The following is a 22,949-nucleotide window of genomic DNA, read 5'->3' as shown; positions in this document are numbered from 1 at the left end:
TATCCAATGTGGTTCTGCTGCTGCTGCTAAGTCACTTCAGCCATGTCCAACTCTGTGCAACCCCATAGATGGCAGCCCATCAGGTTCTAAATATATATAAAATAATAATATAATTTTATTATAAACATTTATGATAAGTTAACAGATACCATAATTGTTTTTACATATTTATAAACAAGGGAGGAGAAACAAAGTGTAAAGGGAAGTAAGGTTTCTATATGGTGCTTGAACTGGCAAAGTGAGTACACCAGTAGATTCTTATAACATTTTGTATGTGTAATGTTATATCTAGAACAACCACAAAAGAACTATATATAGAGATATACTCAAAATCACTATAGACATTGATATATTTTGGATATTAATCTCTTACTAGTTATATTATTCACATTCTGTAGGTTGTCTTTTCACTTTGTTAATGGTTTCCTTTGCTGTGCAAAGACTTTTAAGTTTCATTAGGTCCCATTTGATATTTCTATTTCCTTTGTCTTAGGAGACAGATCTAAAAAATTACTACTACAATTTATGTCAGTGAGCATTCTGTCTAAATTTTCCTCTAGGAGTTTACAATTTCTGGTCTTATATTTTGGTCTGTAATCCATTTTGAGTTTATTTTTGTATATGGTGTTAGAAAATGGTGTACAATTTCATTTACATGTAGCTATACTGTTTTCCTGTGTCATTTATTGACTCTTTCTCCAATGTATATTATTACCTCCTTTGATGTAGATTAATTGACCATGAATGCATGGGTTTATTTTAGGGCTTTCTATCCTGTTCTATGTGTAGATCTGTGTGTCTGTTTTTGTGCCACTACCATTCTTCTTTGACTAATGTAGCTTTGTAGTATTGTCTGAAATTCTTCTTTCTCAAGATGGTCTTTTGTGTTTCCACACAAATTTTAAAATTATGTGTTAGTTCTTTGAAAAACTGACATTGGTATTTTGATAGAGATTTCACTGAATCTAGTTCCAAAGAATAGCAAGAGGAGATAAGAAAGGCTTCTTACGTGAACAATGCAAAGAAATAGAGGAAACAATAGAATGAGAAAGACTACAGATCTCTTCAAGAAAATTAGAGATACCAAGGGAATATTTCATGCAAAGATAGTCACAATAGAGGACAGAAATGGTATGAACCTAAAAGAAGCAGAAGAAATTAAGAAGAGGTGGCAAGAATAAATAAAAGAACTATACGAAAAAAGTGTTAATCATCTGGATAACCACGATAGTGTGATCGCTCACCTATAGCCAGACATTCTGGTGTGTGAAGTCAAATGGGCGTTAGGAAGCATTACTATGAATAAAGCTAATGGAGGTGATGGAATTCCAGTTGAGCCATTTCAAATCCTAAAAGATGACCCTGTTAAAGTGCTGCACTTAATATGCCAGCAAATTTGGAAAACTCAGCAGTGGCCACAGGACTGGAAAAGGTCAGTTTTCATCCCAATTCCAAAGAAGGGCAGTGCCAAAGAATGTTCAAACAACGGTACAATCACATTCATCTCACATACTAGCAAGGTCGTGCTCAAAAATCCTTCAAGTTAGGCTTCAAACTATGTGACCCAAGAACTTCCAGATGTAAAAGCTGGATTTAGAAAAGGCAGAGGAACCAGAAATCAAATTGCTAACATCCATTGGATCATCAAAAAAGCAAGAGAGTTCCAGAAAAACATCTACTTCTGCTTTATTGGCTATGCCAAAGCCTTTGACTGTGAGGATCACAACAAAATTTGGAAAATTCTGAAAGAGATGGGAATTCCAGACCTCCTTACCTGCCTCCTGAGAAACCTGTATGCAGGTCAAGAAGCAACAGTTAGAACTGGACATGGAACACAGGACTGGTTCAAAATTGGTAAAGGAGTACGTCAAGGCTGTATATTGTCACCCTACCTATTTAACTTATATGCAGAGTACATCATGCAAAATGCCAGGCTGAATGAATCCCCAGCTGGAATCAAGATTGCCAGAAGAAATATCACCAACCCCAGTTATACAGATGATACCACTTTAATGGTAGAAAGTGAAGAAGAACTAAACAGTCTCTTGATGAAGATGAAAGAGGAGAGTGAAAGTTGGCTTAAAACTCAACATTTGAAAAACTAAGATCATGGCATCTGGTTCTATCATTTCATGGCAAATAGATGGGGAAAAGATGGAAACAGAGACAGACTTTATTTTCATGGGCTCTAAAATCACTTTAATAATTATAATTCTTTCAATCCAAGAACATGGTATATACTTCCATCTGTTTATGTCATCTCCAACTTCTTTCATCAGTGTCTTATAGTTTTCTGAGTATTACTCTTTTACGTCCTTAGGTAGGTTTACTCCTAGGTATTTTGTTCTTTTTGATGCAACAGTCAATGTGTTTACTTCCTTAATGTCTCTTTCTGATATATAAATAGCTCATACAACTCAACAAAAACAAACAAAAAAAAACAACAATTAAAAAAATGCGCAGAAGACCTGAATAGACAGTTTTCCAAAGACAACACACAGATAGATGGACAGCAGGCACATGAAAAGCTGCTCAATACTGTGAATCATTAGGGAAATGCAACTCAGAATCACAATATCACCTCACATCTGGATAGCTATTATCAAAAAGAGCACAAATAACAAATATTGGCAAGGACATGGAAAAATAAAGAACTCTTGTGTACTATTGGTGGCAGTGTAAAGTGGTGGAGCTGCTGTGGAAAATAGTATGGAGATTTCTCCAAAAGTTAATTAAAATTCAAGTCAATTTAATTCTAATTAAATTTAAAAATTAATTATGAGCCATTAACTATCACGACTCATCAATTTCACTTCCAATATAAATTGAAAAGAAACAAAAACACTAATTCAAAAGATACATGCATCCCAATATTTATAGCAGTATTATTTACAACTGCCAAGATATGGAAGCAACTTCAGTGTCCATCAACAGATGAACGGATGAGAGGATGTGGTATGTATATATTTACATATAAATGTATATGTATACACAATGGAATACTACTCAGCTATAAAAAGGGTGAAATTTTGCTATTTGTAATGAAATGAATGAACTTGTATGGTATTATACTAAGTGAAATGTCAGATAAAGAAGGACAAGTGGCATATAATAGCATGTTCATGTGGAATCTAAAAAAGACAACAAACTAGTGAATATAACAAAAAAGAAACAGACTCACTGAAACAGAAAAGAAATTTTTGGTTCCCAGTGTATAGGAGGAAGGAGGGAGGGGCTATACAGGGGTAGGACTTAAGAGGTAAAAGCAATTATGTATAAAATAAGGTACAAGGATATATTGTACAATGCAAGGAATATAGCCAATATTATCTAATAACTATAAATGGAGTATAACCTTTAAAATTGTGAATCATCATATTGTATACCTGTAACAAATAATATCATACATCAACTATGCTGCTGCTAAGTCACTTCAGTCATGTCCGACTGTGTGCAACCCCATAGACGGCAGCCCACCAGGCTCCCCGGTCCCTGGGATTCTCCAGGCAAAAACACTGGAGTGGGTTGCCATTTCCTTCTCCAGTGCATGAAAGTGAAAAGTGAAAGTGAAGTCACTCAGTCATGTCTGACTCTTCGCAACACCATGGACTGCAGCCTACCGGGCTCCTCCGTCCATGGGATTCTCCAGGCAAGAGTACTGGAGTGGTGTGCCATTGCCTTCTCTGACATCAACTATACTTCAGTTTAAAAAACACTATAGATGAATCAGAATGGAATTCTAAAAAATGTTCAAGTAAACCATGTGAGGCATAAAAATAAGGGGAAAAAAATAACAAACAGAAAACAAAACTTAAAATATCAGACTTCAACACCACCAACCAATAGTACCTAATCAATATTTATAGAACATTTCACCCAACAAAAGGTGAATATACATTATTTTCCAGTAAATATAGCCCAAGATAGACCATATACCTGGCTAGCAAACAACATTTAACCAATTGAAATCATACAAAATGTGCTCCCTGACCACAATGAAATCAGATTAGAAATCAGTAAGAGAAAGATGACTGCAAATTAATGAACACATTTATAAATAATCCATTAGTAAAAAGGAAGTTTTAAGGGAACTGAAAACATACATTAAAATGAATGAAAATGAAAATGTAAAGTATTATAGTTTGTGGTACACCATTAAAGCAGTGCTAAAGCAAAATTTCTATACTAAATACATAGACTAGAAGAGCTTTCTAGGTGGCATGGTAGTATAGAATCCACCTGCCAATGCAGGAGGCACAAGAGACACAGGTTTGATCCCTGGGTCAGGTATATCCCCTGGATTAGGAAATGGCAACCCATTCCAATATTCTTTCCTGGAAAATTCTATGGACAGAGGAGCCTGGCTAACGTAATATTAGCAAATATAATGCAACATAAACTATAAAAAGAGTTAAACAGTGGGCATTATAGAGAAATGCAAGGCTAATTCAATACTGAAAACTAATCAATGTAATCTACCATATAATCATGCTAAAGAAGCAAAAACACAATTCTATATTAAGTGAAGAAAAAATATTTGAGATATAGTTCGATTATATCTAAACTGGGGAAAAGAGGAAGAGTGGGTTTGGGTGAACTCTGGGAGTTGGTGATGGACAGGGAGGCCTGGCGTGCTGCTGTTCATGGGGTCGCAAAGAGTCGGACACAACTGAGCAACTGAACTGAACTGAAAAGCATTTGATAAAATTTAACACCCATTAAGAAATGTCTCTTAAGAGTAGGCTGCCCTGGTGGCTCAGATGGTAAAGAATCTGCAAGCAATGCAGGAGACCCATGTTTGATCCCTTGGGTCAGGAAGATCCCCTGGAGAAGGAAATGGCAACCCACTCCAATACTCTTGCCTGCAGAATTCCATAGACAGAGAAGCCTGGCAGGCTACAGTCCATGGGGTCATGACTGAGTGACTATCTCACAATAGTAATAATATCATCTCATAATAACTGAGTGACTCACTCACAATACTAAAGACCCACAGAAAAATGAGAATAGAGAGTAACATCCTCCAATGATGAAGATAAGCTACAAAAAGCCTACAGTAAGTGTTACACATAACAGCACAAGATTTAAATGCTTTTCTGCTAAGATTGGGAACAAGGTAAGGATGCCGACTCTCATTGGTCCTCTTCACATGACTAGAAATAGTGAATTTCTAATTATTATATTAAGGAAATAAAAGGCATACAGATTAGAAAGGAAAAAATAAAACTATCCCTGTTTGCAGATTGTCTATATTGAAAATTCCAAGTAATTGACAAAACAAAAGCCAGAAACAAAAAAACTACCTCCTAGAACAAATAAGTGAATTCAGTAAGACAACAGGATGTACGATAAACCCACAGAAATCAAGAGGATGTCTATATTTTAGGAATGGACATGTGGACAAGAAAATTAAACAGAATACTACCAATCACCAGAAACATAATAATAAGCTAGGTATAAATCTAACTAAATATACTAAAAATTACTAAATGCTGATGAAAGAACTCAAAGAATATATAAACAGAGATGTGTTCATGGATTGTTGTTGTTTAGTTGCCTATCCATATCAAACTCTTTGTGACCCCACAGACTGTAGCCCACCAGGCTCCTCTGTCCATGGGATTTCCCAGCCAAGAATACTGGAGTGGGTTGCCATTCCCTTCTCCAGGGCATCTTCCTGACCCAGGGATCAAACTTGCATCTCCTGCCTTGGCAGACAAATTCTTTACCACTGAGCCACCAGGGAAGCCCCATTCATGAATCGGAATACTCAAAATAATAAAGATGTCTATTTTCTCCAAACTAATACACAGGTTTAATGCAATTCCTTTAAAAAAAAAAAAAAACTCAGCAAAAATATTTTAGATCTAGACAAGGTTATTTTAAAATGTATATAGAAAGGCAAAGGAACTAGAATTACTAAAACTATTTTGAAAAGAGAATAAAATGAAAGAAATCTCTCCAACAGATTTTAAGACATCACATAGCTACACAAAATCAGACAGTGTGGTATTGCCAGTAGGACAGACACAAATCAATGAAACAAAACAGAAAACCCAGAAGCAGACTCACTCAAGTATATCCAACTGATTGTTGACAAAGATGCAAACATAATTCAATGTAGAAAACAGCCTTTTCATAACAGAAGGGGCATTCAAAGGAAAAACAAAAATAAAACTTGACCTAAGTTTCATCCCTTGTACAAACATTAACTCAAGATGGATCACAGGATCAAGTATAAAAACCCCAACTACGTGGCATTTAGAGAAAAAAAAAAATAGGAGAAAAAGTTAGGAACCTAGAGCTAGGCAGATTTCTTTCAACTTAACACCAAGAATACAATCCATACAGGATAAAGCTGACAAGCTCAACTTCATCAAAATAAAAATATTTACTCTGTGAAAGAACTTGGAAAAAGAATGAAGAGACAAGGTACAGCCTGGGAGAAAATATGGGCAAACCACATACAAAAAAAAAAAAAAAACTACTGTATAAAATATATAGTTCAGTCCAGTTCAGTCGCTTTCAAATCTCAACAGGAAAAAAATACTCAAAGAAAGCTCATTAAAGAAGACATACAGATGGCAAATAAGCATACGAAAACATGTTCTATATCATATATCATCAAGGAAATGCAGATTAAAACCACATAGCATTACTCATATATTAGAATGGTCAAAATCCAGGATAAGGATGACACCAAATACTGGTGAGGATGTGGAGCAACAGGAATTCTAATAGGTTACTGGTGAGACTGCAAAATGGTATAGCCACTTTGGAAGGCAATTTGGTGGTTTCTTACAAAACTAAGGGCTTCCCTGGTAGCTCAGCTGGTAAAGAGTTCGCCTGCAATGCAGGAGACCCTAGATCAATTGCTGAGGAAGATCCCCTGGAGAAGGGTAAACACACTCTCACTGGTATGATTCATCGATTGCACTCCTTGGTATTCACTCAGATGAGCCACTTATGTCCACACAAAAATCTGAACACAGATATTTATGGCAGCTTTATGCTTACTGCCAAACCTTGGAAACAAACAAGATGCCCTTCTGTAGGTGAATGGACAGACAAAGTGTTGTGCATCCAGATGATGAAATACTATTCAGCATTAACAAGAAATTAAGTCTTGAAAAGACATGGAGGAAACAATACACATGACTAAATAAAAGAAACCAATCTGAAAAGGCTACACACTATATGATCCAAATATGTAACATTCTGGAAAAGGCTAAAGCATAGAAAGCAAAAAAACAAACAAACAAAAATCAGTGGTTGGAGAAGGCAATGGCAACCCACTCCAGTACTCTTGCCTGGAAAATCCCATGGATGGAGGAGTCTGGTAGGCTGCAGTCCATGGGATCGCTAAGAGTCAGACATGACTGAGCGACTTCACTTTCACTTTTCACTTTCATGCATTGGAGAAGGAAATGGCAACCCACTCCAGTGTTCTTGCCTGGAGAATCCCAGGGACGGTGGAGCCTGGCGGCTGCCCGTCTATGAGGTCGCACAGAGTCAGACGTGACTGAAGCGACTTAGCAGCAGCAGCAGCTAGAGGTTAGGGTTGAGAAGAAGGATAAACAGGTGAAGTACAGAAGGTTTTAGGGTGTTGAAAATACTGTGTGATATAATGATGGATACACATCACTGTACATTTGTCCAAACCTACAGAATATCTCATACCAAGAGTGAACCATAATGCAAAGCATGGACTTTGGGTAATGATTATGTATCAATGTAGGATCATCAACTGTAACAAATGTAACAACCTTGTGGTGGGGGGAGGGGGATGCTAATAATAGGGGAGGCTCTACTTGTATGGAGAGCACAAGGGAAGTTTCTGTACTTTCCCTACAATTTTGCTATTAACATTACATTTCATTTTTCTTAAAAAGTCTTAAAAACTCCAGTTAGAAAATAGGCAAAAGACATTAATGGATACTTTACCAAAGAGAATATGCAGATGACAAACACATAAAAAGGAGGTTCAACATGGAGCTATTAGGGAATGCAAGTTAAAACCACAGTGAAAGGCCATTATACACCTATCAAAATGGCTAAAATAAAACATACTGACAATATCTCATGCTGACGAGGATGCAAAGAAAGTGGATCACTCATACACTGCTGGTGGCAATCTAAAATTAGTACAACTGCTACAGAAAAGACTGGCAAGTTTAAACAAAAACAAAAATTGCAAACCTTACACAAATATTACAGCAGCTTTATTCATAAGAGCTAAAAACTGGAAATGTGCTTAAGTAGGTCAATGATTAAAACGAACTTAATCTTTAAAACTAATGATTAAGACTGTGATAATCTCCATACCACAGACTACTCCTCAGTAACAAAAAGGAAGCAACTGCTGCATGTAATAAGCAGGTTGAATCTACAGAGAATTATCCTGAATTAAAAAGCCAATCTCAAAAGGATACATAGTGTATGACTCCCTTTACAGAAAATCCTTGAAATGATAAAATTATAGAATGGAAGGCAGATTAGTGGATCCAAGAGGTAAAGGAAGGTTGGAGATGGAAGTGAAGTGGGTGTGGCTATAAAAATGTCAGTTTGAAGGATTTTCAACTTTTCTGTCTTGACTGTATCAGTATCAATATCTTGGGTTATCATAATACACTAAAGTCTTGCAAGATGTTACTTACCATTGGAAAAGTGGGAAAGGATACAAATGGCAAGTTCAGATTCCCTATCCCACTTCCAAAGAGACTCAGTCACACAGTCTGGAATGGGATTTGGAAATCTGCATGTTTGATCACACCTGGTGATTCTGATAGCATGGTCCATAGACTGCAGTGAGATGAATACTCAAATTTGATGCAATATGCTTCCAATTGAATTGCTTCCTATAAATCAGCTCTGCTCAGACTAGTATAATATTTGGAAGAAAGCCAAACCTCTAGGAAGCAGAATTGCCACATCCAAGCTCTATTCTGTCACCAATCAGCTGGTTTCTGACATCCAAACTACACGGCAAAGGGCCTCCTCCACAGAGAACAGTTCTTAGTGTGAGGATCTGACTAAAACAATTGGATCTTGCAGGCATTCCTTTAACAGTGCATTGGGGAACAGTCATGGCATATCATATCCTAAAAATGTGAAAAGTGAGCTACGGTCTCCTTTGTGAATAAAATTTATCCAAAAAATAATTTGCTGCAAACGCTGTGCAGATAACAAAACAGAAAGTGATGCTGCCACTCCTCACATTTCAGTGACTCTTCACTTACTCCTCTAAAGGAAAAATAAAATTACATCTTCACAAAGTGAGTTTCTCTTTGAGATGGGTAATGAGGAGAATGTATTCTAATCTTGTCAACCATTCAGGTGTAATTAGAGATAGGCTACTTTATGAAAAGGAATGTCAGTCTAGTAAAAAAGAATGAGGTCTCTATAAAGCAATACAGTAGCTAGAAAACAAAACAAAAAAAGACTCAAAGGAGAATAACTGAGATTATTTTTGAATTTGAAAACATTTACTAGCTACACATTGCCTAAACTGTTTGCAGATCTATTGCCTTGGTTTCTCTTTGATTGGAATTATCAAGTTCATAGCACATTTTTAAATCAGAAATGATACACCAGACTTCTGAACATTACCAGGAACCAGATTTCTCCCTCTCCAGGCCTAATGATAGTCTGATTGGCAATAGCCAAAGGGAAATGTACTGATCAAGGAAAGCGGAAATGTATTGGATTAAGTAATGAATGTACAAAATTTGTTTGATTAAAGAGTATTTAAAAGAAAAGGCAGGGCTTCCGCGGCAGCACAGTGGTAAACAATCCATCTGCCAATGCAGCAGACATGGGTTCAATCGCTGATATGGGAAGATCCCATATGCCTCAGAGTGACCAGCCCATGTGCCACAACTATTGAACCTGTGCTCTAGAGCCTGGGAGCTGCAAATACTGACCCCAGGCACTGCAACTACTGAAGCCTGGTCACCCTAGAGCTTGTGGTCCACAACAAGAGAAACCACCACAATGAGAAGCCCACACACAACTAGAGAGTAGCCCCCCCTCTCCACAACTAGAGAAAGACCACACAGCAATGAAGACCCAGCACAGCCAAAAATAAATAAACAAATAAAATTATTTTTAAAATAAAAGGCATAGTTATAAGACAATGCATATTTGGGAATAGTGTGCATGTTTCTTTTACAAAACTTTGATATTTTCTATCTGTAGAATCAGATAAGCAAGATTCAACCCTACAGAAGAATAAGTGTCTTGGTCAATAGATTCTTAAGGGGAATTAGACATGAAAAAAGGAAGCAAGCATTCAGTTCTGACATCCCTGTAATCACAAGTGAAAAAATAAGTATGGAGGATACGCTAATACAGAGGACAACTATTAGGATCATATTAAGGAAAGAGTTTCACTGTCAATCAGAAGACTTAAAAGGATGGGTTGTGCCAGTGAATTTTGAAACTTTGGGGCAGGGTGCATGCCTCCCATTACAGCCTGTTAATAGTATGAATAATCCAAGAGTTTTTTAATTTAAATGGCTTTGTCTGTCCTGCCTAGCTGCATCTCTAACCCAAAAATGACAAGGCTAACACTCCTGGTGGTTTTCACAGGCTGAGTTGTATTGCTCCTTATTGAAGTCAGAAGTCTACCTGATCAAGAAAAGAAGGGACAACATAGGGTAGTGAAAGTTTCTTGCTGAACCGTGAAAGACGCCAGGATTCTTGGCCACTGGAGGAGAAGATTCAATCTGGGGCCAGAGACAAGGCTTGATCGCTTAGAGTTTTTGTGTAATAAAGTTTAGTTAAAGTATGGAAGAGATAGAGAAAGCTTCTAACACAGATGTCAGAAGGGGGCAGAAATACCCCGCTGCTAGTCTTTAGTTGGATGTTATATAGCTACTCAGTTCAGTTCAGTCGCTCAGTCGTGTCCGACTCTTTGCGACCCCATGAATCGCAGCATGCCAGGCCTCCCTGTCCATCACCAACTCCTGGAGTTCACTCAGACTCTCACCCATCGAGTCCGTGATGCCATCCAGCCATCTCATCCTCGGTCATCCCCTTCTCCTCCTGCCCCCAATCCCTCCCAGCATCAGAGTCTTTTCCAATGAGTCAACTCTTTGCATGAGGTGGCCAAAGTACTGGAGTTTCAGCTTTAGCATCATTCCTTCCAAAGAAATCCCAGGGTTGATCTCCTTCAGAATGGACTGGTTGGATCTCCCTGCAGTCAAGAGTCTTCTCCAACACCATAGTTCAAAAGCATCAATTCTTTGACACTCAGCCTTCTTCACAGTCCAACTTTCACATCCATACATGACCACAGGAAAAACCATAGCCTTGACTAGACAGACCTTAGTTGGCAAAGTAATGTCTCTGCTTTTGAATATGCTATCTAGGTTGGTCATAACTTTTCTTCGAAGGAGTAAGTGTCTTTTAATTTCATGGCTAAAATCACCATCTGCAGTGATTTTGGAGCCCCAAAAAATAAAGTCTGACACTGTTTCCATTGTTTCCCCATCTATTTCCCATGAAGTGATGGGGCCAGATGCCATGATCTTCGTTTTCTGAGTGTTGAGCTTTAAGCCAACTTTTTCACTCTCCTCTTTCACTTTCATCAAGAGGCTTTTAGTTCCTCTTCACTTTCTGCCATAAGGGTGGTGTCATCTGCATAGCTGAGGTGATTGATATTTCTCCCGGCAATCTTGATTCCAGTTTGTGTTTCTTCCAGTCCAGCGTTTCTCATGATGTACTCTGCATAGAAGTTAAATAAGCAGGGTGACAATATACAGCCTTGACGTACTCCTTTTCCTATTTGGAACCAGTCTGTTGTTCCATGTCCAGTTCTAACTGTTGCTTCCTGACCTGCATACAGATTTCTCAAGAGGCAAGTCAGGTGGTCTGGGATTCCTATCTTTTTTAGAATTTTCCACAGTTCATTGTGATCCACACAGTCAAAGGCGTTGGCATAGTCATAAAGCAGAAATAGATGTTTTTCTGGAACTCTCTTGCTTTTTCAGTGATCCAGCGGATGTTGGCAATTTGATCTCTGGTTCCTCTGCCTTTTCTAAAACCAGCTTGAACATCAGGATGTTCACAGTTCACATATTGTTGAAACCTGGCTTGGAGAATTTTGAGCATTACTTTACTAGCATGTGAGATGAGTGCAATTGTGTGGTAGTTTGAGCATTCTTTGGCATTGCCTTTCTTTGGGACTGGGATGAAAACTGACCTTTTCCTGTGGCCACTGCTGAGTTTTCCAAATTTGCTGGCATATTGAGTGTAGCACTTTCACAGCATCATCTTTCAGGATTTGAAATAGCTCAACTGGAATGCCATCACCTCCACTAGCTTTGTTCATAGTGATGCTTTCTAAGGCCCACTTGACTTCCCATTCCAGGATATCTGGCTCTAGATGAGTGATCACACCATCGTGATTATCTGGGTCGTGAAGATCTTTTTTGTACAGTTCTTCTGTGTATTCTTGCCACCTCTTCTTAATATCTTCTGCTTCTGTTAGGTCCAGACCATCTGTCCTTTATCAAGCCCATCTTTGCATGAAATGTTCCCTTGGTATCTCTAAATTTCTTGAAGAGATCTCTAGTCTTTCACATTCTGTTCTTTTCCTCCATTTCTTTGCACTGATCGCTGAAGAAGGCTTTCTTATCTCTTCTTGCTGTTCTTTGGAACTCTGCATTCAGATGCTTTTATCTTTCCTTTTCTCCTTTGCTTTTCACCTCTCTTCTTTTCACAGCTATTTGCAAGCCCTCCCCAGACAGCCATTTTGCTTTTTTGCATTTCTTTTCCATGGGAATCGTCTTGATCCCTGTCTCCTGTATAATGTCACGAACATCATTCCATAGTTCATCAGGCACTCTATCTATCAGATATAGGCCCTTAAATCTATTTCTCACTTCCACTGTATAATCATTAGGGATTTGATTTAGGTCATACCTGAATGGTCTAGCGGTTTTCCCTTCTTTCTTCAATTTGAGTCTGAATTTGGTAATAAGGAGTTCATGATCTGAGCCACAGTCAGCTGCTGGTCTTGTTTTAGCAGTCTGCTAATTAAAGAAAGGAAAGGTCTCAAAATTCAGAGAAAGAAACCAGGCCCCTCACCCCCAAGATGCATTTTGAGATAATCTTGGCACCAGGTGAGTCATCCTGGGCCATAAAATGATTGACATGAATCTTGAAAAAAGGCAGATTCCCATACAAATGTATATTTTTATTAACATAGATTAGGAGAACAATGTCTGAGTATAACATACTGGTATGTCAAGTGGGTCTGAGCCTTTAGGCAGAACTGACTTGAAGACAGAGTCTGGGGTAATTGCATAGTACATTAACATAGCTTAAGACAAACATTTCCATTTTAAAAAAAATGCATTGGTTAGCTCAAGGTTTGAGGAAAGTTAAACTCAGGTGGAACCAGGTGTCATTATGGCAACACAGAATTTTAAGAGAAACCTCTTTTTAAATTTGTATAGAAAAGGAAAAAAAATATAACACTAGTGTGTTTCCTCCTGCCACTTAAGAGCGAAGAAGGCGATGGCACCCCACTCCGGTACTCTTGCTTGGAAAATCCCATGGATGGAGGAGGCTGGTGGGCTGCAGTCCATGGGGTCACGAAGAGACGGACACAACTGAGTGACTTCACTTTCACTTTCACTTTCATGCATTGGAGAAGGTAATGGCAACCCACTCCAGTGTTCTTGCCTGGAGAATCCCAGGGACGGGGGAGCCTGGTGGGCTGTCTATGGGGTCACACACAGTTGGACACGACTGAAGCAACTTAGCAGCAGCTCAAGCCGCTTAAGAGAGAGATAAAAATTGTCTGACACTTGCAGCCTATTTCCTCTGTTTGGAGACCCCTGGCCTTCTTGCCTATTACCCTCTCAGTAATAACCCCACCCCCTCAACTTTTCTTATGCCAAAGACCATCAAGAAAATAGTAATATTCGTTCAACACACCGAAGTAAATTGCAGGAGACTGACAGACCTCGACGTAAGTCCTGGTTAAAAAGTCATTGCCATTTCTTCATTATTGGGTAAGAAAAATAAAACGCAAAAAGGTAGAGAGGATATTAAGCATAGAATTTTTATGGAACTTCCAATTAAAATCTTTCAACATTTTTAATGAAGCTCTTTTAACCATTGTGGGGCAGTGGGGTTGGGGGCGGGGACCTGAATTAACAAGTTATGTACATGGCTATAGTTCAAATTCTTTTATTCAATTCCTGTTCAAGACATTTTAATGATGATCTCTATAAATTTTTGATGGGCAGCACAGAGAGCAACTTTATTCTTACTAGCAGATGATTTTTTAAAATATAAATCTTCTTATGCAACCATTCAAAATTTTACAACAGCTGAAATTATATTTAAAGAATTTAAGAGCTCTTCCCTTGACAAATGTAACTGTACAATTTCTTATAATAACATGAAGAGATTTTAAATCCAACTGAACTTTTCATATCAAGTATTTCAAAATAATGATGAAGCCCTGATTTGCAGAACACATATATTAGTGAAACAGAACCCTGCAGCTAGTTTGGACACACTAATAGGACCTATCAATGGAGAATGGACAGAAATATCTAATATTTGACAAGGAGTTTTTGGATTTCTGTCTAAAGGTGCAGTCATGAGGAACTCCAGTGAGCCTCCCCACCCCCAACAGGCATCACCTTAAACTGCACCCTTGGCCAGTATACCTAGAGCATAAGACCACCCAGTAGTGCATGGATGTCTTCATATGAGAGGTAGCAGAACGTTCTGCAGCAATTTGATGGAGGAGGTGTTGAAGCAATAGGCTGCCCCAGTACAGAAGCCAGGCCAGATGAGTGTCTGAGGTCCTTTACCATCCCCAGCACATTCGAGGACTATGCTCCAGACTCTCTGCTCTTGGCCCCCACTCTGAGAAGCCCCAGACAAGATTGCTCCCTTTAGAGAGAGCTGCTTGGGAATTCTAGTCACTCAGCCTTCTTAGGGGATGAAGGGATCAGTGTCTGCATGTGTGGCAAACCTGGTAAGAAGCTCCAGGATAAGGGAGTAAACACAATTATTTTAAGTAGGTGTGTCATATAAGTTTATTTTGTCAGTGTATATTTAGATATACTGATGCTCACTGCTCACACACCAGCCTTCCAGTGTCACATCTTTCTTTTGTCTAAAATGGAACAGGGTAGCAGACCTAATTGGTTCTTAGTTGTATACTGTGAATGTCAAATGAGCTTCCACACCTGAATGAGACACACAGAAATATCTCCAAATAAAGCTGTCATTGGCAGAGCATTCACTCACTCGTTCACTTATTAAGCACCTACTATGTGCCAGAAAATGTTTCAGGAACTAGAAACGAAGTAATGAACAAAACAGACAAAATGTCTTCCCTCCTAGAAGTTACTTTCCAAGGGAGTAGAGGAGAGATATATCTTTAAAGTAATAATAAAGAAAGAAGTTACATAGTGTTAAATTATAAGTGTGCTATGGAGCAAACAAAACAGAGAGAGTGTATAGAGTGCTAGAGTGAAGGAAATTTGGGGGAGTTTGCAATTTTAAACACAGTGGTCAGAGAAAGCCCCACTGAGAAGATGATGTTTGAGCAAAGACTTGATGGGCATGAGGAAGCCAGACACATGAGTATCAAGGCTGGGGGACATCATTACAGACAGAGGAACCATAAAGGCCCTGTGATGAGAGTATGCCTGGCATTTTTGACAATCACCAGGGAAGCTAATGTGTCTAGACTGAGCAATAGAAGTTACATCCATAAGTAGAGTATGTAAAGTAGATCATGTAAAACCCAGTAGACCACTGACCTCTACTCCACATGAGCTAGAGATCCACTGGAGGATATTAAGGAGAGAGATAAGTTTTGACAGAATCATTCTACTCAATGCATTAAGAATAAACCATAATTTAGGTTTATTTGGGCAGGGTAGGATTGAAGAGACTATTTCATTCAGAGGCAGCTACAGTAACATAGCTGAGAAGTAACAATGGCTTGGACCATGAAAGTAATAGTGTAGATGGCAAGAATTGATCAGATTCTGGGTCTCTTTTCTATCTAAACTCTATCAGACTGCATATTTATAAGAAAAGTAGAAGAGACAAAGGCAACTTCAAGGTGTTTGACTTGACCAATTGCAAAAGTAGTTGCCAACTGAACAAAATTGGAAGACTGACAAACAACTTGAAGATTAACTATAAAGCTACAATAATCATGACAGTGTAATATCCATGAAAGAAAAGACAACCAGACCAATGGAACAGAATAGAGAACCCCAAAGATATAGTCAACTGATCTTCGACAAAGGCACAAAGGCAATATGATGGGACAGTAAGTACTATCTCTTCAACAAATGGTGCTGGAACAACTGGACAACAAACACCAAAAAAAACCCACAAAAGTCTATAAAAAGACATTTTCACAAAACTTAACTCAGAATGTATCATAGATCAAATGTAAAACACAAAACAATAAAGACCGAGAAGATAACAAGAAAATCTAGATGACCTGCAATATGGTGATGACCTTTTACAGACAATACTAAAGACATGATCTATGAAAAAAAAAAAAAAGACATGATCTATGAAAGAAATAATTCAAATATACAATTAGGTATCACCTCACACTAGTAAAAATAGCTGTCACCAAAATCCACAAACAATAAATGCTGGAGAGGATGTGGAGAGAAGGGAACCCTCCTACAATGGTGGTGGGAATGTAAATTGGGACAGCCATTACAAAGAACAGTATGAAGGTTCCTTAAAAAACTAAAAATAGAGTTATCATATGACCCTGCAATCCCACTTCTGTGCATATTTCTGGAGAAAAATATGTCCAAAAGGATATATGCACCCCAATATTCATTGAAGCACTGTTTACAATAGCCAAGAAATGGGAGCAATCTAAATGTCCATTGACAGAAGAATGGATAAGGAAGATGTGGGTACATATATACGATGGAATATTTCTCAGCCATTGAAAATAATGAATAATGCCATTTGCAGCAACATGAATGGACCTAGAGACTGTCATACTTAGTGAAGTAGTCAGACAGAGAAATATCACATGATATCCCTTACATGCAGAATCTAAAAAGAAATGAACTCATTTATGAAACAGAAATAGACTCACAGACTTAGAGAATGAACTAATGATTACTAGGTGGGAAGGACAGAGGAAGGGATAGCTTGAGAGTTTAAGACCGACATGTACACACTGTTATATTTTAAATGGACAACCAACAAGGACCTACTGTGTAGCACAGGGAACTCTGCTCAATGTTATATGGCAGTTTGGATGGGTGGGGAGTTTGGAGTGAATGGATACATGTATTTACGAATGGCTAAGCCATTCTGCTGTGCACCTGAAGCTATCACAACATGGTTAATCAACTATACTCCAATATAAAATTTAAAACTTAAAAAAAGAAATAATTCATGAACTATACTTCATTAAAATTAAAAAATTATGTTCTATAAAAGTCAAAATCAAGAGAATTAGAGGACAAGCCACAGAGTGGGGGCAAATATTTTCAAAAGACATATGATAAAGAACTGTTATTCAAAATAACAAAGAATTCTTAAAACCCAATAATAATAAAATTCAAACAACCTGATCTAAAAAATGAGCCAAACACTTTAACTGACACCTCATTAAAGATATATACAGAGAGCAAATAAACTCATGAAAAGATATTCAATATCATATGTCATCAAGGAATTTCAAATTAAAGCAATAAATAAGATATTACTCATACCTATTACAAGGGCTAACGCTGGAACACTGACAACATTAGATGCTGGTGAGGATGTAGAGCAACAGAATTCTCATACATTGCGGGTGGGAATGCAAAATGGTACAGCCACTTTGGAAGGCAGTTCAATGGTTTGATACAAAACTAAACATACTTTCACCATATAATCCAGCAAATGCACTCTTTGGTATTTATCCAAATGAGTTAAAAACTCATGTTCACATAAAAACCTGCACATGGATATTTATATCAGCTTTATTCAGCAGTTTGACAGAGCTTGGTCAGCATGGCTCATAGCTTCACTGAGTTACCCAAGCCCCTCTGCCATGACAGAACTGGAAGCAAAATTGTCCTGCAATAGTTGAATGAATACACTGTGGCAATGGAATATTATTTCGTCCTAAAAAGAAATGAGCCATCCAACTGTGAAAAGACATGGAAAAAACTTAAATACATATTACTAAGTGAAAGAAGCCAGGATGAAAAGTCTGCTCACTGTATGATTCCAAACATACCACACCCTGAGAAAGGCAAAACTACAGAGACAGTAAAAAGATCAGAGATTCCTGGAGAGTGGGCAGGGATGCGAAGAGTTTTGGAGTGGTAAATCTGAGAAATGGATTACTATCAATTCCAATCCCCTATGATGAAAAGGACATCTTTTTTGGTATTAATCTAGAATGTGTTCTAGGTCTTCATAGAACTTTTCAACTTCAGCTTCTTCAGCATCAGTGGTTGGGGCATAGACTTGGATTACTGTGATGTTGAAGGGTTTGCCTTGGAAACAAACCAAGATCATTCTGTCATTTTTCAGGTTGCACCCAAGTACTGCATTTTGGGCTTTTTTGTTGAGTATGAGAGCTACTGCATTTTCTTCTAAGGGATTCTTGTACACAGTAGTAGGTATAACGGTCATCTGAATTAAATTCACCCATTCCTGTCCCTTTTAGTTCACTGATTGCTAGGATTTCGATGTTCACTCTTGCCATCTCCTACTTGATCACATCCAATTTACTTGGATTCATGGACCTAACATTCCAGGTTTCTATATTGTTGTTTACAGTATTGGACTTTACTTTCACCACCAGACACATCCGCAACTGAGCATTGTTTCCGCATTAGCCAGTTGCTTCATTCTTTTTTAGAGCTATTAGTAATTGCCCTCTGCTCTTTCCCAGGGATATATTGGACACCTTCCAACCTGGGGGGGGGCGGGGGAGGGGGTCATTTTCAGCATCATTCCTTTTTGCCTTTTCATACTTTCCATGGGAGGCTCTCCAGTGGAGTGGGTTGCCATTTCCTCCTCCAATGGACCACATTTTGTCAGAACTCTTCACTATGACTCGTCCATCTTGTGTAGCCCTGCAGGGCATGGCTCACAGCTTCATTGAGTTACCCAAGCCCCTTTGCCATGGCAGGGCTGCAAGTTTGACCTTGGAGTACAAAATAAAGCCAGGCAAAGGTTAACAGAGTTTTGTCAAGAGAACACACTGGTCATAACAATCACTCATTACCAAAAACACAAGAGACAACTGTACACATGAACATCACCAGAGAGTCAATATCCAAAACCAGACTGATTATGTTCTTTGCAGCCAAAGATGGAGAAGCTCTATACAGTCAGTAAAAATAAGACTTGGAGCTGACTGTGGCTCTGATCATGAGTTGTTTATTGCAAAATTCAAGCAAAAATTGAAGAAAGTAGAGAAAAACCAGTAGGCCATTCAGGTATGACCTAAATCAAATCTCTTATGATTATACAGTGGAGGTGACAAATAGATTCAAGGGATTAGATCTGGTAGACAGAGTGCCTGAGTAACTATGGATGGAGATTTGTCATGCTGTACAAGAGGCAGCCAAAACCATCCCAAAAGGAAAAGAAATTCAAGAAGGCAAGGTAGTTTTCTGAGGAGGCTTTACAAATAGCTGAGGAAAGAAGAGAAGTGAAAAGCAAGAGAGAAATGAAAAGATATGCCCAACAGAATGCAGAGTTCCAGAGAAGAGCAAGGAGAGATAAGAAAGCCTTCTTAAATGAACAATGCAAAGAAATAGGAGAAAACAATAGAATGGGAAAGACTAGGGATTTCTTCAAGAAAACTGGAGATATCAAGAGAATATTTCATGCAAGGATAGACACAATAAAGGACACAAATGGTAAGGACCTAACAGGAGCAGAAACGATTAAGTAGAGGTGCCAAGAAAACACAGAAGAACTGTATAAAAAGATCTTAATGACCTGGATAACCATGATGGTATGACCACTCACCTAGAGCTGGACATACTGGAGTGTGAACTCCAGTGGACTATAGGAAGTGTTACTACCAACAAAGCTAGTGGAAGTGACAGAATTACAGCTGAGCTATTGAAATTCTTCAAAGATGATGCTGTTAAGTGTTGCACTCAACGTGTCAACAACTGATAAGTCAGCAGTGGCCACGGGAATGGAAAAGGTCAGTTTTCATTTCAATACCAAAAAATGGCAATGCCAAAGAATGTTCAAACTACTGTACAACCACATTCATTTCACATGTTGGCAAGGTTACACTCAAAATCCTTCAAGCTAGACTTCTGCAGTATGTGAACCAAGAACATCCAGATGATACAAGCCGGGTTTCAAAGAGGAACAAGAGGTCAAATTGTCAGCATTCACTGGATGGTGGAGAAAGCTAGGGAATTCCAGGAAAAAAAAGAAAATCTATGTCTGCTTCACTGACTCCTGGAAAGCTTTTGACTGTTTGGATCCCAACAAAACTGTGGAGAATTCTTGAGATGAGAATACCAGACCGCCTTACCTGCCTCCTGAGAAGGCTGTATGTGGGTCAAGAAGTAACAGTTAGAACCTGACACAGAACAACAGACTGGTTCAAAATTGGAAAAGGAGTACAACACAGCTGTATATTGTCACTCTGCTTATTTAACTTAGATGTATAGTACATCATGTGAAATGCTTTGCTGGATGAAACACAAGCTGGAATCAAGACTTCCAGGAAAAATATCAACAAACTCAGACATGCAGATGACATCACCCTAATGGCAGAAAATGAAGAGGAACTAAAGAGCCTCTTGCTGAAGGTGAAAGAAGAGATTGAAAAAGCAGGCTTGAAACACAACATTCAAAAAACTAAGATCACATCATTTAGTCCCATCACTTCCTGGCAAAAAGAAAGGGGAAAAGTGGAAGCAGAGACAGATTTTACTTTCTTGGGCCCCAAAATCACTGTGGATGGTGACTGCAGCCATGAAATTCAAAGATGCTTGCTCCTTTGAAGGAAAGCTATGATAAACCCAGACAGCATATTAAAAAGCAGAGACATCACTTTGCCAACAAAGGTCCATCTAGTCAAAGCTATGGTTTTTCCAGTAGTCATGTATGGATGTAAGAGTTGGACTATAAAGAAAGCTGAGCACCAAAGAATTGTGGCTTTCAAATTGTGCTGGAGAAGACTCTTTAGAGTTCCTGGGAAAGCAAGGAGATCAAACTAGTCAATCCTAAGGGAAATCAACCCTGAATATTCATTGGAAGGACTGTTGCTGAAGCTCCAACACTTTGGCCACCTGATGTGAAGAGCTGACTCATTGGAAAAGACCCTAATGCTGGGAAAGACTAAGGGAAGGAGGGAAAGGGGACAGCAGAGAATGAGATGGTTATATAGCATCACCAACTCAATGGACATGAATCTGAGTAAACTCTGAGATGGCGGAGGACAGAGGGGCCTTGCCTGCTACAGTTCTTGAGGTCACAAAGAATTGTACATCGTTTAGTGACTGACGACAACAACAATATTACTATTCAAGTAGCAATGTTGAGTAAACATATAGATACATGTCTTGAGTTCAGGAGAAGAGAAAGCAAGCAAGAGATCTGTAGAAGGGTAGATATGTAAAACCAAGAGATTTGCGATTGAATTTTAATTGTTAGGAAAAGAGACAAATAAAAATATAAATTGTCTGATGTATATGAACCTCAATGATCCAAGAATGGGTTCTGCAAATAATAATATGGAATTAGGAACTCTCAAGTATATAGCTATACATTTGAGACCTATACTTCAACCCTATAGCTAAGAAGTTTGGATTTTTGCTTTCTTTTGGGCTTTTATTGTTGTTGTTTTGTACTTTTTTTTTAATGCAGGCCTAATTATGCCATAACTGTGCTCAGAACTCTTTAATGTCTCCCCAAGTCTAAGAAGGAAGCAGAAACGCCTTAGTATGACTTGTGTATTCATCATGTAGCATCTGCTTAATGGTTCATTCAGCCTCATTTCTTGCCACTATCCATCACTTTCACAAAGTATTCTTCACTTCAAAGAGACTGAATGATTTTTAGAAACACAGAGCTTCCATCTCTTTCTGATTTTGCCTCTTCCCTGCTCAGACAGTGAAGAATCCACCTGCAATTCAGGAGACCCTGGTTCCATCCCTGGATTGGGAAGATCCCCTGGAGAAGGGAATGGCTACCCACTCCAGTATTCTTGCCTGTGAAATCCCATGGACAGAGGAAGCCAGTGGACTACAGTCCATGGGGTCACAAGAGTCAGACATGACCGAGTGACTAAACTACCACCACTGTCTTTCCCAGGCTAACTCGTATTGCTTTCATAAGGTTATGGTTAAATATTATTTCATAGTTCACTTTAATTGCCTTTTAACCAACTAAGTAGTCAACTCTCTGAAAGGCAGTGTGCTTGTTTCCTGTGGCCATAATAAATGACCACAAGCATAGTGGTTGACAACAATGGACGGCTGGAGGCTCTAGGGGAAAAAGTTTCTCATTGCTTTTCCACACCTCTGAAAGCTGCTCCCTCCTAGGTTCAGGGCTCTGCATCAGGTTGCCTTTTCTATCCCAGCTTCCATTGGCACATTACCTTCTTCTTCTCTCATACCTCCCTCTACCTTCCTCTTATAAAGAACCCTTGTAATTGCATTTAGAGACCACTCAAATAATCCAGAATAATCTCCTATCTCAAGATCCTTAACTTCATCACATTTGCAAAATCTCTTCTGCCATGTACGGTAACATATTCACAGGCTCCTTGAATTAGGACCTGAATCCCCTCTGTGGGCCACTGTCCAGCCTACCATAGTCAAGACAGGGTCTGCTCTGTTTGTCACTCTAGCCCCAACAGCTAGCACGGTTACATAGTAAGTTATCAGTTTCCATTTTCAAATGAAGTTGGTGAGTTTTTATCACCTAAATACCTCATTAAT

The 22,949-nt window shown here is 38.6% G+C and overlaps 1 long non-coding RNA gene across 1 annotated transcript in view; it reads right to left on the bottom strand.

Moving 5' to 3' along the window:
• LOC132659407 (uncharacterized) overlaps window positions 1-22,949 on the bottom strand; it is a 510,129-nt gene that overhangs the window by 432,537 nt on the left and 54,643 nt on the right. The window contains exon 3 of the long non-coding RNA XR_009599836.1: window positions 12,928-13,037. This is a non-coding gene — a long non-coding RNA (uncharacterized LOC132659407). The remainder of the gene's footprint in view (window positions 1-12,927; window positions 13,038-22,949) is intronic.

The sequence above is a fragment of the Ovis aries genome, chromosome 3 (assembly GCF_016772045.2).
Source record: "Ovis aries strain OAR_USU_Benz2616 breed Rambouillet chromosome 3, ARS-UI_Ramb_v3.0, whole genome shotgun sequence".
Taxonomy (NCBI): domain Eukaryota; kingdom Metazoa; phylum Chordata; class Mammalia; order Artiodactyla; family Bovidae; genus Ovis; species Ovis aries.
This window is presented reverse-complemented; position numbering and strand designations above follow the sequence as displayed.